General features: G+C 35.4%; 1 long non-coding RNA gene across 10 annotated transcripts; it reads left to right on the top strand.

The window, feature by feature from the left end:
* Nucleotides 1-4,387: 4,387 nt before the first annotated feature.
* Nucleotides 4,388-9,245, top strand: LOC113343799. 10 transcript variants are annotated; one of them, XR_003357418.1, is made up of 9 exons: nucleotides 4,388-5,776; nucleotides 5,902-6,058; nucleotides 6,255-6,323; nucleotides 6,408-6,462; nucleotides 6,563-6,599; nucleotides 7,030-7,242; nucleotides 8,196-8,477; nucleotides 8,626-8,691; nucleotides 8,794-9,245. It is a non-coding gene; the product is annotated as an uncharacterized LOC113343799 (long non-coding RNA). The 10 variants fall into 10 exon arrangements; XR_003357417.1 differs by lacking the exons at nucleotides 6,255-6,323; nucleotides 6,563-6,599 and adding an exon at nucleotides 7,588-7,738 and having other exon boundaries at nucleotides 4,389-5,776; nucleotides 7,030-7,212; XR_003357416.1 differs by lacking the exon at nucleotides 6,255-6,323 and having other exon boundaries at nucleotides 4,391-5,776; nucleotides 6,563-6,619.
* Nucleotides 9,246-18,607: the final 9,362 nt, after the last annotated feature.

Below are 18,607 nucleotides of genomic sequence, written 5' to 3'. Positions count from 1 at the left end.
CAACAGTGAAGATCAACTTTGAATGTTCTCTAAAAAGCCTTTGAAACTCTAAAAAACCCTGAAAATTCTAAAAAGCCCTAAAATATCTAAAGAGCTCTGAAAAATCTAAAGAGCTCTGAAAAACTCTAAAAATGTCTGAAAAAGCTTTGAGTTAATTATATTTCGTAGCACTAGAATCTACTAGCCAGGGGATTCGTTAAATCCAACTGAAAGTAACTTATTTCTTTATAAAGAATGATACTAACAAAATTCCCTACAACAATGAAGATTATCTTTGAATGTTTTCTAAAACCCCTAAAGAGCCCTGAAAGAGCTCTGAGAAACTCTAAAAAGCTCAGGAAGACTCCAAAAAGCTTAAATTTAATTATACTCCGTAGCACTGGGATCTACAAGATAGGAGATTCGTTAAAGAATGATAATTACAAATCCCTACAATAGTGAAGATCAACTTTAAATGTTCTCTAAAAAGCCTTGAAAACTCTATAAACCCTGAAAACTCTAAAAAGCCGTAAAATATCTAAAGAGCTCTGAAAAATCTAAAGAGCTCTGAAAAACTCTAAAAAGTTCTGAAAAAGTTTTGAGTTAATTGTATTTCGTAGCACTAGTATCTACTAACCAGGGGATTCGTTAAAGCCAACTGAAAGTAACTTAATTCTTTATAAAGAATGATACTAACAAAATTCCCTACAATGATGAAGATTATCTTTGAATGTTTCCTAAAAACTCTAAAGAGCCCTGAGAAACTCTAAAAAGCTCAGGAAGACTCCAAAAAGCTTTGAAAAGCTTAAATTTAATTATACTCTGTAGCACTGGGATCTACAAGCTAGGAGATTGGTTAAAGAATGATAATAAAAAAATCCCTACAATAGTGAAGATCAACTTTGAATGTTCTCTAAAAAGCCTTGAAAACTCTAAAAAAACCCTGAAAACTCTAAAAAGCCGTAAAATATCTAAAGAGCTGTGGAAAATCTGAAGAGCTCTGAAAAACTCTATAAAGCTCTGAAAAAGCTTTAAGTTAATTATATTTCGTAGCACTAGTATCTATTAGCCAGGGGATTCGTTAAAGCCAACTGAAAGTAACTTCATTCTTTATAAAGGATGATATTTTATTTTTTGGTAAGTCCAAAATGTATTAATAAATAGCAAAAGTTAGAACGTCACTTGTAAGAAAAGAGGAAAAGCACCCCAAAAAACTTACAAATTAAGTGAAACGAAAATAAGAAACATTAGGTAACTCAATACTTAAATGGAAATCTGGTCTATTATCATAATTTAAACCTTCACCTTCCTCCAACAAACAACCTCTCTTGGACATACAATCTTCCGCAAAGTTAGCTTCTCTATAAGAGTGAATGAAACGAATCACGTTATACCTAGATCTCACCGCCATCCATCTAGCACGAAGAAACCACGGAACTCCACTGTTGTCACCAAAGAACACCAAAAAAGCGCTCATAGAGACTGTTATAATGCAAATATTTTGGCTTTCAAACTTGATTGCCCATTCCAAACCCACTATGATACAAAATAGTTCCACCAAGTTGTTTGTTTGAACTCCAAACCCAACGCTCATTGCAGCTATTATGTTGGCATTGGCATCCCGAACCACAACTCCAGCACCCGCTCTCCCTGGATTACCGCGCGCCGCTCCATCAAAACATAGCATAAGTTCATTACTTGCGGGAGGTTCCCAAAAGCACTCTTTTGTAACTGCATGCTTTACTCTTCTATGCCGAACTCTAAAGAAAGATAAAAGGTGTAAATCTTCTTGATTGTACATATAACCCTTAAGCCTGACCGAGTATTCATGAATCTGGTTGAAGACCTTCTTTTGAAAAACAGCCAGCAGACTTTTTGATTGTCGTAAACAAAACCATTGCGAGTTATCCAAAGTTCAGAATGAATCACCAAAATAGCCAATAACCAAAGGTTAACCATCCTGCTCCTACTCTTAGCTTCCTTGTAAGAAAGCAACAGATTTTGATGCGGTTGAAGGCCAAAAACACCAGCAATCCAACTCCAAGCCCTAGTTGCAAAGCTACAGCTCCACAAAATATGCTCCAAGGACTCCTCTTGACTGTTACACAAGCAGCACTTATTCACGACTTGATACTTAAAACGACTTCTTACCTTATCAAGAGTTACACACGCTTCCCTCAACAATGTCCAATTTCTGGCTGTTAATGCTGGATGGACAGACGGCCTCCACAACAGTTCAGTTCCCTCCAAAGCCGGGTATCTACGCCTGACTAATTCCTTGGTTGATCAAACAGAAAACAAGCCCTTGTAATCTGGTTTCCACACAGTGTAATCTGCACCACACATCAAAACTGAAAGACTATTTAAATCAACCTCAGCAGCTAACAAATTCTGACGCACCAGCTAACAACCTAAACTGAAAGACTATTTAAATCAACCTCAGCAGCTAAAGAGGTTTGAAAAATCTAAAGAGCTGTGAAAAACTCTAAAAAGCTTTGAAAAAGCTTTAAGTTAATTATATTTTGTAGCACTAGTATTTACTAGCCAGGGGATTCGTTAAAGCCAACTTAAAGTAACTTAATCACTATTATAAAAAAAGGTGCACTTTGTCTCCTTGATCAAAGAGTCAATCAGTGGACATGATTTACCGAAAATTGTCATCCGGCGGTCGGATCATCTGGATGGAGTCTGACTTGGACGACCATGAATACGGCCATGAAAATTTTGGTTATGTTACGGGATGGGATGTGGGTCGCTGATTGTGGACGTCGAGATATCGATGTCCCTGACCGGAGGGTCTAAAGCCCAGTATAGTCTTTTCAAGTATGTTTTGTATCTGTCTCCCTGGCCTAACCCTATTTTTCCTTATTTTTTCCTTCCAATCCCTCTCCTCTCCGAAGCCAGGCTGGACTTTTCAACATTGCTCATCCACCGGAAGAAGAAACACAGAGGAAAATCATCTGTAAGGTTTTAAAATTTCAACCTAATCTTTACCCCTTTAATTTCGGTGTTAAATTGATATCGAAAATCCCACCCTTTTATATATTTAAGGTTCAATTTTACTTCTTTTGGTAGCAGTCTTCCACTTTGAGTTTCTGCTAACAAATCGTTGAGATCCTTCTTCATCATCCTCCGTGTTTCACTAGTTTTGAACTTATGTCTCAATTTGAAATCGAATATTACGTCCTGAATTTTTTTGATCAGGGTTTTTGTTTATTTTCTGGGTTTGATTGGATTTTTATTAAAATTGTAAATATTTTGCATCATAAATTGACCAATGGAACTAGGGTTTATTTGATCTGGGTGCTACAACTATATCGATAGGGGCAATGGGATTTAGTAGGTGGCGGTAATTGGTTTAGGGTTAAGGTGTTGGTCATAGAGCTGCTTTTCCTCTATAACCATGCTACTTCCCATCGCATTATCCTATAGAAGCAGAGATCATAGTGGGATATTGTCTGAATAGTGTTCCAGGATCAGGCTGTATTAATTATTAGAAGGATATTCTTAATTACTATAACTATGGGAAACAGTGCACACACACACATAAATAAATAAATATCTATGCTCAGGTAGCCTTGATAGAAGCAAAGACCAATGCCGCACTTAACTATCTTTGTTAATGACAAGACAATTGTTGAACTTCAGTTCTCTAAGTTAGTTATGGAATTGATCATTTGTTTTCATGTCCACACACAGCTCGGTGTATACGTTTTGCTCTTTAAGCTTATTTATTTGTCTTGAACAATCTTTTTATGGATACAAACCCTTGCTAAAGACCTTCCTTGGAAAATGAATCTGAGATACTTCAAGGGTAAGCAAATTTTGTCAAACATCTTTTCAGCAAAGATCTCAAACTTAGTAGCCAGAAACGGCAACGAGGTCGGGAGCGGGAACGAGGACGAAAACGGGATTCGTGAAATTCTAAAAAAATGAAATACGAGGAGCGTGTCAGGAACGCAAATTAGGTTTCATAGAAATATCAGTTGTACTACTGAATTCCCTATAATATCTCGTTCATTCACTTATTTTTTTATTTTCTTGGAGCATTCTGAATCTAGTTTCGTACTTTTATAGTATTCATTGATCTTCGAGGTGCAAGACCGGAAGTGTAGACATATATAGTGCAGGAGAGAAAATAGTGTAGGCGAAAACATTGGGCTTGGGCTTCGACTTAGCCCAGAGTAACAAGACGTGTCTAGTTACTACCCTAGGGTAACGCAATCTACATTTTTTCTTCTCCATTTTGCAGCCGCACGTCTTCCTGCTTCTCTTCCCTTTCTTCTTCTCTACTTTCTTTTCTTTTTTCTCTCCTTTCTTCTCTTCTTCTTCTCCCTTTCTTCTTCCTTTTTCTTCTTCCCGTTTCTTCTCCCTTTCTTTTTTCTCTTTTCCTTTTTCTTTTTGTCCATTTTCCTCTGTGATAGGATTGAAACGTTTCTCATTGAATGGGAGCGAGTTTCTCTCGTGTAAGGAACGCGCTCCTATCACGTATCTCAGTGAGGAGCGCAAAATCGCGTTTCTCAGTGAGATTCGTGATGGGTTTGGACGTTCCTGGCTACTAAGATCTCAAATACTGTAATGAAACAATTTTATTGTCCGGACTTAAAATTGTTAGTTTTCCTAATCCTAACCATTGTCAGTAACATCTTAAATATAAATTTTCATCAACTCACACTCACTATATACATAATCTGAGTTTAACTTTAGTTTCAAGATGGATCTACACAACTGTTAATGATCACCAAGGTTATGTTTTTTTTTTTGTTCGTACAATTGTGATGTCTAATTCTTCATTCAGGATTTCAAAGTCAAGTTTAGCAGTAGTTGTCACTCCCTCACTCTTACATGGTGGGTTTCTCATGTGACTCCAACGTTGGAGTAGTCATTTTTGCGTGGTGGTTTTGCCACATGTATCCATCGTGACACTTAACAATGATATGTATATAATTAAATTATCAAAAGAAATGCTTCAGGCTAGGTACCTGATATAAATGATAACGCACATGTTACCTAGTATTAGGGGTTTTACTTAAGCAAGTTTGTAGATATCCACCTTTCTAAATTATTGTGTAGTTAAAATAGATAAATTGGTAATTAGATTCATCATTAGATGATTACATTTCTCTTTCCATGGGAGCCAGATGCTGCTAGGCTCCTGCTACTTAGCCTAGAGCCTTGAGCATTGTACAAAGGCGTGTTGTAGGAAAACCATTTACTTTCTGGGTGTAATTTCCACAACATGGGGGTTCATCTTAGCAAGAAATATTGCATTAGGATAATGGCTAAAAGAATTTGAAAAGCATGGCATTAAGATTTCCTCCATATCTTTATATCCTTGAGGTCGATGGTGTTGCTTCCTTTTTTAGTGATTCTACTTCTTTTTGCCTGTAGACCGGTTGCTTTACTCCATCATACCTCTCGGGGGAGACTCAGCTAATGTTGAGCATTTTGGTCAGGAGTCGAAAACTTTTTTAGTCTAAGTCCAACATTAGACTATGGAAATTTTAAGGCTCTAAATAGAATGTGCAGTGACCTATGAGCAGCAAGGAGCGACAGTTTACTGTACATGGATTGTGATATGTGTTGCAGTGAACTCAGCTAATGTTGCAGTTGTTGTTGCATTCTTTGTTCTACTATTATTGGTTGGATCCATGGGGCTATAGATTTATTACATGTGAACTAAACAAGAGGAAAAATAATTTTGTTGGCATACTGATCATCTGAACTGTGCCCTTTGGGGAGATGAAGCAACTGAAGGAATTTAAAGTCGAGTCCATTTTTTCAGCAATCAAAAATGGTAAATTCACAAACCAGAGTATTTACTTCTAAATATAATATGGCTTCGATATCTTAATTGCTAAAGCTTCAGTGCTCACACACTTAGTTTTGTGAGTTTGTTAACACCCTTAAATATTCTTACAGGATGCTACCGAGTCATTTCTTCGTCCCAGTTGGTTTCGTGGTCTCTAGGATCAAGTGATAATAGACATGGAGGCCCGTTGATGAACATGAGTTTCTCCTAGATTCAGCAGTTTACTAACTACTGAGTATACAACTCTAACCACCTCCAATTTACACGGTAAGTAAATTAATTGAAGTCAACTAATTCTCACTAAGCTTACCATCACTTTAGATTTGTAATTGCATGTCTCTCTTGCTTATGCATAACCAAATAAGGTAGACGTGTCTGTAGTTTAGACAAAAATCCTTTCTTTTTTATCGATCAATTTTGTGGTCAACAAATATTATGAGAAAGATCATTTGCACCATTGCAGGAACCAAAACTCAAGCAATGATATGAGAATTACCAACGAATTGCGTAGAAGAATTGATATACAACATTAGTAATAGAAGAGCTCAAGAATTTTTCATCAAATATTAGTAATCCTAAATATTTTTCATCAAAAATAATAATCTTTGACATACAGGTGAAGAATATGGAAGAGCTCAAGAATTTGTACAACATTGTTTGGGCTTTCACAGGTAAATAATAATATATATGGAACTGCAATTGCAAACTATCCTTAATTACATACACACGAATTGATGAAATGCTGGCTGTCGTGCTTCTCCATTTGCGCAGTCTAACATCGGAATCAAGGGGTATATCCTACCGACGGGTCAGTAGTCTATATAAATGGTAGTGTATCTAGCTTGAAATCCATCTACGTGAAGGATATATATAAATGGTCCAGTAGTCGACCTCTTAATTAATGGATCCTATAATTGCTGTTGGCTGTTACCTTACAGTACAAGATGTAATCCATAGATTACTAGGTACTGATGTCATCCATTTGATAACAATTAGTTTATAGGAATGCTCGCTCAAACTAGGTAGGTGTACTCAGAGTGTCAAATTGATTATCAGACGTCGGGGTACTTGACTAAGCAAATTGGAAAAAGATAAATAAATATAGTTTTGTAGGCAAAATATTGTGTTGCCCAAAACTTGAAGTATTTGTTTACATATGGGAATTTTAATATAACAATCTGATGTCATGGCAGACTTATTTTTGGGTTATTTAATCACATTTCTATTGATTTTGTTAGATAAGAAGCTTAAAGTGGGAAATGATTTGTGAAATTTTGGTAACGGGACCATGGATGTCGAGAAGATGTGATAACAGAGATTCCTTGAATGATGTTAAAAGGTATGAGAAAGTTGGCGATGAAATGAAAATGCTGGATTTGATGAATCCTAATGGGTTCTTTGTGGAAGATGGCGGGATTTGGGTGAGACGTGTAGTGGTTGTTCTAAAAGACGTAAGTTACCCACTTTCCTCAAGTTTGCCTTATGCATTGCATTGTTGAACACTTGCATGAAAAGCGTATTATTTTGTCAGTGTAAATATGGAATGCTGCATTATGTATGCTGAAACATGCATGAGTTTTTGTACCTTAAACAACTAACGAACTGTGGAATGAACCAATACAATAAGTCATGGCATGAACTAAATTTCCGTGTGCATCACAGAGTTACATTGCAATGTGGATAGTCGAATCTACCGTTGAACAATAATTTGAAAATTGGAACTACATTACGTTAGATGCATAATTAGTTACTAGGTCTTCTGTATACTGATTTTCGCTCTTTCCGTCCATTTTCAGGTTGTTAAATGGTTTTTTGTTTCCCATTAGCTTAATTTATGGGTTTGCCTGAATAAATCCCATTAGCTCAAACATGTGAGGTGTTACCAAGTATGATATTTTTGATTGAGTAGATAGTTGAAGTCATCAGAGTCCAATACTTCAAAAACAGGTATGGAGGAGCTAAACTAAATACACATTTAACAATGCACGGTAATATTTTGGTATCCATAGAGATATTTCATCTGCAAGACCTATACAATAGAAAGTAATGATCGATTTGCACTTTTCCGTATGTACTTAGAACTTGCTGCTTATGTTGTTACAATAAATTCAAATGTCAAGGCATGTATCTGAATCACTTGGATATGGAGTAGTTGGGTCAACGAAGGAATAATATAAACAGAGGAGAGTCATTTCATAGAAATCTTCTGAAGGTCTTAAGTTGACATAATGATCTGCAATTTTTTGATTTTAACACGATGTTCTGTTTAGAGGAGTTAAATTGGTTGCTCCTTCAGAAGAATCATTTCTGGATTGGATTAATACTCACTTTGTAGTATCTATATTTTGTATGCTTAATTGTGAAAGCTTGATTGTGTCTTTAATGATTTTTATCTTTGTTTCAGTCTAAAGAGTTCCTTACGAACTTTAAAAGTTGAGATCCAATGGGAGTAAGTTAAGAGGCGCACATTGCAGCCGAGAAATGCATCTGAAGTTTACCTAGGTAAATACTATTGAAGAAGCTTCAAGTTAAAGAGGATGGCATCATATTTGGAGTTTAGTAAAATATATGACTCAGGAAAGATGTAGGCACATTAACAAACATGGGTTAAAAGGTTTTCAAGCTCATGACCGAGTGGCCTCTGATTGTCAACGAAACCTTTTACTCTTGGAAGAATAAAATCAAGGTGATTCTCTTCGTGTTTAATCTCCATATTTTGTTTTAAAGTACTGTTATTAACTTGGACTTTTAGTATTTTTGATTGGTGTCATTTGTTATTTGTTGTTTCTATCGTATCAGCGACTCACCCATCTCTGTCACTGTTTTCTTTGTAGGTTCAGTTTGGCTTTAACTATCTTGAAAATTGATCATCTCTATGTGGCTAGCAACTATCGGTCTAGGTAAGGTGTTAGTTTTCTCTTATTATCACTGATTTTTATTTTACTTTAAGTTTGCACGTTCTTATGTTAATTTTCTTTCGTTCTTTTGGGCGGAATCATCAGGAAGCAAGAGAGATATTCAACTTGATGTTTTTAAGAGGTGGGATGCCATGCAGATTTCATTGCTGTTCACTTTCCACAGTAACTCCTTTTAGACAATCCTCAAGTATATAGATGGACATTTTTAAAAACTAACAAACAACTAATATGCAAAGAAAAAGAAAAAGGTAGACAATTTTCTTTTCCAAGTTCAACAAACAAGGTACTCTATATGATGGACATTTTTATTTTTGAGGGCAGTTTTTTCTCCTATTAGATTTGGCTTTCAGAGAACAATACAGGGTTACACGTGATTAGAACATGCATGTCTTACCCATTGAGTGAAAAATGTTTCATTGCGAATATTGTGGTATTCGAGTTGAGGTTGATATGTCTTGCTTCCGGACCATCTTCCCTCTATTTCTACAACAAAACCATGTCAACAAGATTAATAATGGTTAAATTCGTCTTCTTTATCACATTGTCGTGTACTGCAGGTTCCATATTTTAAAAGCAAGTATAGATCGTTTTTATGCATGGCTGCCCACACCAAACTTTTTGCTGAGCTCAGCTAGCCTATATCTTGGTGTTAATATCCTAGAAGTAGAAGCTACTGGAGCAACAGGTCTATCGAACTATCATTTTTTACAAGTGCTATGGTAAAAGTAGAAACTACCGCACCCATTTTCCCGTCAAAAATTGTAGCAGACCCATAATTTTCTGAAATTTTGCTTCTCAGTTTTTAAAAGGCCAAACTACCCTTTTCTTCAAGAGACGAACAGAGAGAAGCGAGAAGAAAATAATGGTGAACTCTGATTCTTTGTTTTTAACATTTGGATCTTTCCCTTTGTCAAATCTTTCTCTAGACCACGAAAATACCTTTCTCTTTGTTAAATCTTTTCCCAAATCCTTTTCTGAATAATCTTCTCAATAAAACTACGGTTTCTGTTTCAAAATCTGCGATTTAAATCTGGGGATTTTGAGTTTCTGTCGTCTTTGATTGCACATGCATAAGATGTTATGCATATTTTTTTTGTACTGCATAACCAGTTATGCACATTTTCTTTGTACTATATAACTAGTTATGCATTTTTTTTTTGCATCTGCAGTGATTTATGATAAGCATAACCTTTGATGCATCTGCATAACAAGTTATGCACATTGTTCTGTACTGCATAATGTCTTATGCATCTGCATAACTGGTTATGCACATTTTTTTTGTGCCACATAACAAGTTATGCATCTGCATAACTGGTTATGCACATTTTCTTTGTACTGCATAACTAGTTATGCACATTTTTTTTGTACTGCATAACTGGTTATGCACATTTATTTTACTTGTGCCACATAACAAGTTATGCATCTGCATAACTGGTTATGCACATTTTTTTGTACTGCATAACTGGTTATGCATTTCTTTGTTGCATCCACAGTGATTTATGATAAGCATAACCTTTGATGCATCTGCATAACTAGTTATGCACTTTTTTTTGTACTGCATAACTGGTTATGCACTTTTTTTTTGTACTGCGTAACTGGTTATGCACATTTTCTTTGTACTGCATAACTAGTTATGCACTTTTTTTTTGTACTGCATAACTTGTTATGCACATTTATTTTTGTACTGCATAACTGGTTATGCACATTTATTTTTCGTTAACTGAAAGTGAAAGTATCAAAGGAAAATAAAATGTTGATTTTGTTTGTGTTTCGTTCATTTTTTTCGAAATGTTGTTTCTAGGATTTGTAAACTGTAAGTAGTTTCTAGGTTGGTTTTTTAGAATATGAAATTGACTTTCTAGGGTTTAAATGGAGAAAGAAATTTACTCTTCAAATCCGTTACAGAGTTTTTGGAGGAGGAGAAAAGAAATCGCTGAGGGTAATAGAGTAACTACACATTTTCTAAAATATTTTCGGTGCGACAGTATCCAAAATTAATTATGGGCCTGACGGTAAAAAAATAATTTTTTTTGGACCTACGCCTAAAATTCCCATAGTAAAAGCCTTATCAGTCTCAATTCAATCGTGGCCCAAACAATATGAGCTGATGGATATCGATGACTCGGTGATAGTAGTAATGTAAGTGAGCTACGAGAACCAAATCCCCTTGGTATACATATATCAACCACTAAGGACAAAAATTCGATACATCTTTTAACGATAAAAGAGGAGTACCCGAAGCTACCTGTTTAATCTGCGGTCTGATGTTAACCATCTGTATCAAAGAAAAAAAAAATTAATTGTACTTACTCGGCTTTCAGAATATAAGACGTAACATGAGAGAAAAGCCGAACAGTGAAAACATGGAAAGGAATAATAAAAACATCTAATTGGATGAGCTAATGTATTATTGAGTTGAGTTGGGAATAACAAGCAAACTTCTTAAGATATTTTATCTGCAAGTAATATAAGTCAATTATTTCTTCATCGGATAGAAAATTCTTTGACAACTTACTTGACATTATGCACGATAAACGAGTTTTCTCCGAACGAGCAAGGACGAAGAAAGAAGCTCAACAAAACATAAAAATAATCCTACATAAAGTACAAGAAAGGACACACAATTAATGTTGAATTAAGTACCATCAAAATTAAACTTTTTTTTTTGCTAAGTCAAGAAAATAAATTGATTAAAAAAATATTTACAAGATAGGTGAAGGAGAAAAGGGGACAAAGTGACCCCTAAAAAACTCCTAAAACCTATTTAAAACGATAATAAATTACATTTGGAAACTCAATTGAACTTAAGAAAATTGGTCGACCTTCAAAGTGAAATCCAACCCCATCCTCTAATAAACAACCACGCTTTGCCATGACATCAGCTGCAAAATTTGCCTCTCTAAAAGAATGTTCAAAACGAATTGAACCATATAAACCTTTAACTTCCATCCATCTTTGCCTAGCAAACCAAGGTACGTTATCTTCTTCCAAAGCCTTCAACACACTTGTAGAATCTGATCTAATAACAATGCAAGCATATCCCCACTGAACTGCCCACTCCATACCCACAATAATACCATACAATTCAGCCAAATAATTAGAAGTAACTCCCAAACCAATACACATTGCACCTACCACTTCACAATTTGCATTCCTTGCAACAATACCAGCTCCCGCCACCCCAGGATTACCTCTTGAGGCGTCATCCGTGCACAAAAGCAATTCATTATCATTAGGAGGAAACCAAAAACACTCCTTGGGATCAGTAAACTTCACCTTTCTATGCCCAACCCTAAAAAACTCCAGAATTCTCAAGTCATCCATAGAATTATGCATATAACTCTTCATACGAACTGAATAATCTTGCATCAAACTAAAAACACGTTTTTGAAATAAAGACCAACAAGGGTTCTTCTTTTCATACACTTTTTTGTTTCTAGTGAACCATAATTCTGAACGCACAACCAAATTCACCACCAAATCCTTAACAATACCACTATGATTTTTTGCCTTTTGGTAAGAAGTAATAATATCATAATGAGGTTTAATTTTGAAAATACCTTCAATCCACTCCCAAGCTTGACGCGCAAAATTACAGCTCCAAAGAATATGATGGAGAGACTCCTCCTCAATCTGACACACACTACATTTAGATGCAAGTTGAATTTTAAATCTGTACCTTATCAAGAGTTGCACACGCACCACGAATAAACTTCCAGTTCTGAGCCGCCAAGAAGGATGCACCACCCTCTTCCATAACAACCCCGCCTCCTCAAAATAGGTATTTCTTCCTAATCAACTCCCTGTACTTGACAGAAAATTTACCTTGTAAATCAGGCATCCAAATACGCCTATCCACTCCCATATGAATTTTTGGTAAATCTGTTGAACCACACCAGCACTTAAAAGGAGCTGCGAATGAACTCCTTGAATCTGCCAATCACCTTGCACAATAATATCACAAACACGAGCTGATCTGTCTAAATCCGTGCGATTTAAAACACTAGCTAAGGTTGTATTTCCATACCAATATCAAAGAATAAAGAAGTATCCCTACCGTCACCAATAAAACATTTCGTGTTATTCACCCCCTTATGAACCCAACGAAGACCAGGAAGAATAGAAGATTTCACCCCGCCATCTTAATACGACCATCCCTACAAGTGAATTTGGCTTCCAAAAACCGAGCCCACCTCTTACGAGAAGATTTTATAGACCACCACAATTTCATCAGCAAAGCTTTATTCATAGTCCTTAGGCTAGTGATCCCAAGACCACCTTCCTTTAAAGGACTACAAATCTTATCAAAACCAACTACAAAAGCTCTAAAAGATTAGAATCACCCGACCACAGAAAATTACGAATCACACGCTCACATTGAAGAGTGAATTTACCGGCCATTTGTACACAGCCATGTTATGAATGGAATAACTCGAAAGAACATTCTTAACAAGCACAACCCTATCTTGAAAAGATAATAACTTACCTTTCAGAACCGAAAGTTGATCCCTCAACTTATCAACAACGTTGCTGATGTGACTATACTTACCACTCCCGGCATCACCTTAACTCCCAAATACCTATCAGGAAAGTTAGAAATTGCCATACCAAGAAGTTGCAATGGTCTGGCGCCTACTCAAAGTCCCACCACCAAAGTAAATCTTGCTCTTCTCCCTACAAACCCTCTGACCAGAGCTTGCTGGTAATTCTCCAAAAGTTTCACCAAGTTCTTCACACTCTTCATATTTCCCTTGCAAAAAATCATAATATCATCAGCAAAAAATAAATGAGTGGAGCAATACCCTTACGCTTTACCATATAAGACATATCCTTAGTCTGAAAGAGTTTAGTGATGTTGCGGCTAAGCACATCCTCAATCAAAACAAAAATAAGAGGAGAAAGAGGATCCCCCTGCCGTAAACCCCTATTAATCTTGAAGTAACCCTCCGGACTACCATTAAGAAGAATAGAAATACGCGCCGAATCCAGAATTTTCCAAATCCAAGAGCACCAATCTTAAAAACCATACCTTCTAAAAACTCAAGAACAAAAGACCAGCTCACCGTATCAAAAGCCTGAGAGATATCAAGCTTCAAACCCAAATTACCGTCCTTCCTTTTGATGTGCAATTCATTCACCATCTCAGAAGCTAAACTAATATTCTCATGGATATTCCTTCCCTTCATGAAAGCCACTTGCTCTTCAGACACCAACTTACCCAACACACTACCAAGCCTCGTAGCCAAGATTTTAGTAAAAATCTTAAAAGAAATTACTTAAACCAATCGGCCTAAAGTTCTTCAAACTAGCAGCTCCCCTAACCTTTGCAAGCAAAAGAATAAGACTAGAATTAACCCCATTAGGAATGGTTTTAGAAGACCAGCAATAAGTAACCGCTAAAATCAGATCCCTTGAATAATCTCCCAACAATGTCTATAAAAACACCCCGAGAAACCATCGGACCAGGCGCACTATCAGCTCCCAAATCAAAAACCGCCTGTTTAATCTCATCACAAGTAGGAATAGCATCCAACATATGCGACTCTTCCACAGTAATAGAATCATGATCATAATCAAAAAGAGTTTCACTTACCTGACTATCCTCACCATTGAATTTAGCCTGATAATAAGAAACCACATGAGAACTAAGATGAACCGGATCAGTAATAGTACTCCCATCTTCAGCAACAAGCTCCGAGATTGTATTAGCACTTCTACGAATTTTAATAGAGTTGTGAAAGAAAGAAGTGTTACTAGAACCCTCCAACAACCACTTATTTCTAGATTTTTGCTTTAACATTATTCTGCTGCCTTTGAATATCTTGAACCTCACAAGAGCATCCTTCATATTATTAAGTTTAGAAACATCAAAGGATCATCATCTGAATTCTACTAGCTACCTCAAACTTACGAGTTGCTTGTTTAATCTAGCATTGACATTGCCAAAAACAGATTGATTCCATAACTTGATAGCCTCCTTCAACCGCTTCAATTTGAAAGGAAAGATAAAACCATGATTACCATACACCGGCGCCATCCAAGATACTCCACCATCTTCAAAAAATCCGGATGGAAAACCACATCTTCTGAATACGAAAAGGAGCACGTCTAGGCCGAGGATCACAAAAAGGAAAACCAATAAGAGTCGAATGGTCAGAAACTTCCCTAGGAAGAGCTTTACACCGCCAATTCGAAAACTTAGACAACCAAGGTTCATTAATAATAGCACGATCCAACTTACTAATTCTACCAACACCAGACTGACCATTGGTCCAAGTAAACTTAGACCCCAACGAATCAGCTTCAAACAAGTTATTATCCTCCATCCAATCAGAAAACTCATTAATACAAGAGATACGAGTTGCCCTACCCCCTTTCTTTTCATCTTGACGAAGCACACAATTGAAATCACCCATAACCAACCAAGGAGTAGTTACATCAACCCCAGCAAGTTGACTCCAAAGCCTCCTTCGAAAAACTTGAATATAACTAGCATGAACAAAAGAGATAAAAACCCCCTCAGTTTTAACCGTAATGGCCTGCCTAGACATATTAATCACCACCGGCTCCCTCAATACAATCATCCCAAAGAATCCACAAATTACCCAAAGAACTAGAAGTAGAATTATGAATTACCTTTTTATTATAACCAGCCAAATTTAACCTTATCATAACATTGTCAGTGCAACGAATCTTAGGCTCAACAATACAAAGTACCACCGGCTTGAACTCATGCACCAACTTACGTAACTTACTACCCGCTTCCACCTTCGCCACCCCATTAATATTCCAATAGATAACTCTCATCAGGAAACACTCTTCTTATATTTATGAATAGCTTGTGGAATCTTGCTATTAACCATCAAAATTAAACATACATGTATACATGATTTGCAGTAAATTCTAGACTTTGATTTTAATTTAGAAATTACATGGAGTTGGTAAAATATAAAATAATCAAGATCTACGAATAGTGTCATAGCGGTTTCGTCACGAGATGACACGAGGTTCATCATCAAAGATGTACAATCTCATAGGTTTTATAAGAAACCCTGCATAGGGGTAAAGAAAGGATTGTGCAATTAAATGCACGTTGATCAGATGTTCATATTGTTATGATTTGCATTAAGTTTAGCTAATTTTATGTTATTAACTAAAATAATAAATATTTCTAAAGTTCTCAGTCGAAGAAGACACTAACAAGATATTTACAAAACTTCGAATAACGATGTTGTTTCACATAATGTGGTGAGAATCGTATAAAATAAAGTAAATTGTTTCACCAATTAATAAACTCAAGAATAGTTTTTTAATTGCAATCCCACATATCAACAAATGTGGACGTCTATCAGTATAAATCTTATAGGTTCAGTTACTCACATATCAGGCATACCATTAATTTAAACATAATATTTTATTAAATTTACAGTCTGTTTGTAACCTCTTCTTATGTGTCAACATACACTAGAAATCAACCGCATGCAGTGTTGTTTGTATGCTTGCTAATTATCAACGAAGTTTTTGCATCAAACAATTCTAACGTTTGTTGCGCTTTATCATCTGATGATAGCGATGAAGATACACAAACCGCAGATAATGATGGAAATCAAATTGTTACTCTAGCCATTTGTAAGTCACTACCTTCGCGCAATGGATATTACATATGTTCATATTGTGGAGCACTGGATTGGATTGATGGAAGACTGGATAATTCATCTAAGAGGGAACCAATATTAGGAATTTATTATCGACACTGGAAAATAAATATTACTTTACTGTATGAACCTCCTAAGATTTTGAGGAATTTATATGACAGTGATGAAGACCATTCGACATTAATCCAAAACATATTGTAAAATATAATGCATTGAATGCACTTACCTGTCTCATTTGAAAATTGGATAAAAGAGCTTTAAAAGACAGAGGTCTGAGGTGTTTTTGAATACATGGGGACTTCGGCATAGAACTTACGTAATGTTGCTCCAAGATCGTTGTAATGATATGGGCAAGACGTAGATTCTTGTAATTCACGTAAAAAATAACAACAACATATATGTTCTCATTACTACCCGAACTATCATGAATGTTTAATTGTCCCACCACTGTGGATGTTCCTTCTATTGTCTCATGTTGGTAGATGTTACCCATCCAGTTTTACTTATGATATACCAAGTGGATATATGAAAATAATTATCCCTTAGCAGGGCTAGGAAGTCCCCAAAAGAAAGGATAAATCCACCATAGAACATAGGGGACTTGGGGAATAAATCCCAAGTCCAATAAGACATGTCCATGAAATGGAAAGGACAATGAAGGGATATATGGAGAAGTGGAAGGTTACATTAGGAGAAATGGTAATAGTTGTAAATAAGGAAGTTTCTATGACATGTGGCATGATGTCATGAGAAGGAAGGTTTTGGGAAAAGCTTATATAAGGAAGTACATAGTACAATGGAAAACAAGTTCTCTCTCATTCTATTCTAAGAAAAGGTGTTGTCATTGTTGTGACTGGGACGTGTAGAACCAAACTCATATTTACCTCTCAACGCCAAGCATTAACGCAAAAGTTATACGACGTATAGAAAAATAGGTAGATGAAGGGAAGCCGATCTTTTTTGATATTCCAAGACATATAAAATATAAAGAATGAGATCATCAAACATCGTTATGAGTTGGAAAAATTCTTTTGATGTGAATAAGGTTAGTGTAAGGTTGCATTTCTCATAGATCCTTAAACATAAAATTGAGGAGAAGACATGCGACAATTATATGCTATAATTTTGGATTAATTGGTGTCAACTAACTAGGGATATAATCTATTTTTCCTTCTATATATAAGCAATAAAGGAGGGTCCTTTAATCATCAATGATTGCTTGCCAAGATAACATTTTATATTTATATTGTGGAATTTTCTTAAACGGTAAAATATATTTTAGAAAATAGTACATGATTGAATATTTGATTTATGACGATTTTTTATTTTTTTTGGCTAAGTTTTATATATTATTTCAATATTAATTAAGATTTTACTATCCATAAATAAAAGGCAACATACAGAGATGAGTGATTGAGCTACGTTACATAAAATCAATTTTTTTTTATACGAGTACATTTTTTTGGTACTCTACTTTTCATTGTCTCTGAATTGAATTCGTATTTGAATGTAAATATTGTATTTGACTTTTACATTACACTAGATTCAATTTTATGTTTTGCAGTCAATATTTTATTTTATACACAATAAACTTGGTTGCATAATACTTTCCAAGTATGCAAACAAGATTTTAGGAAAAAAAAACTGCTAATATAGAAGAAACTAAGGTTTAGTTAAGATTTGATGATTCTCAAGATATTTTCCATTGATGGGTGTGGATGAAACTGGTGGAAGAGATTATGTTTTTGGTGATTTTGTGAATGAGAGATTTTATTTACCGGTTTGCAGAGATATGATAACCGAAAATGGGGATGGACATCTCATTTTTCTGCATAAGTTGGTGAATTATTTTAGATTTTAGTTTCTTCATGCAGTTTTGTGTGTGTGTGTTAGTTGTTGAGTGATCTTCAACATTATGAATATGATTTGCTTTCGAAGATAAATAGATAATACGACCTCCGTCCACAAAAAGTGGTTGTTTCACTTTTCTACTTTGTTTAAGACGGGTATACGGTAAATAAATGAGTTCATACTTTCATGTAGCTTCAAATTTAATTTTACAAATTCAAATCCATGAGTTTTTTAGTATTAAATATGATGAACCGACAAGTTAATAACAACACATTGGTTTTTATTTTTTGTCTATATAAGCTCCATTTATGGTTCTTTCTGTCAACAAATATATTTCTTGATTCTTATGATCATATGATCCAAAGATGCATATGATATTACATTTTTATCGC

The sequence above is a fragment of the Papaver somniferum genome, unplaced genomic scaffold (genome assembly GCF_003573695.1).
Source record: "Papaver somniferum cultivar HN1 unplaced genomic scaffold, ASM357369v1 unplaced-scaffold_67, whole genome shotgun sequence".
NCBI lineage: Eukaryota > Viridiplantae > Streptophyta > Magnoliopsida > Ranunculales > Papaveraceae > Papaver > Papaver somniferum.
Note: the sequence above shows the minus strand (reverse complement) of the source record. Positions and strands in the feature narration are given on the sequence as shown.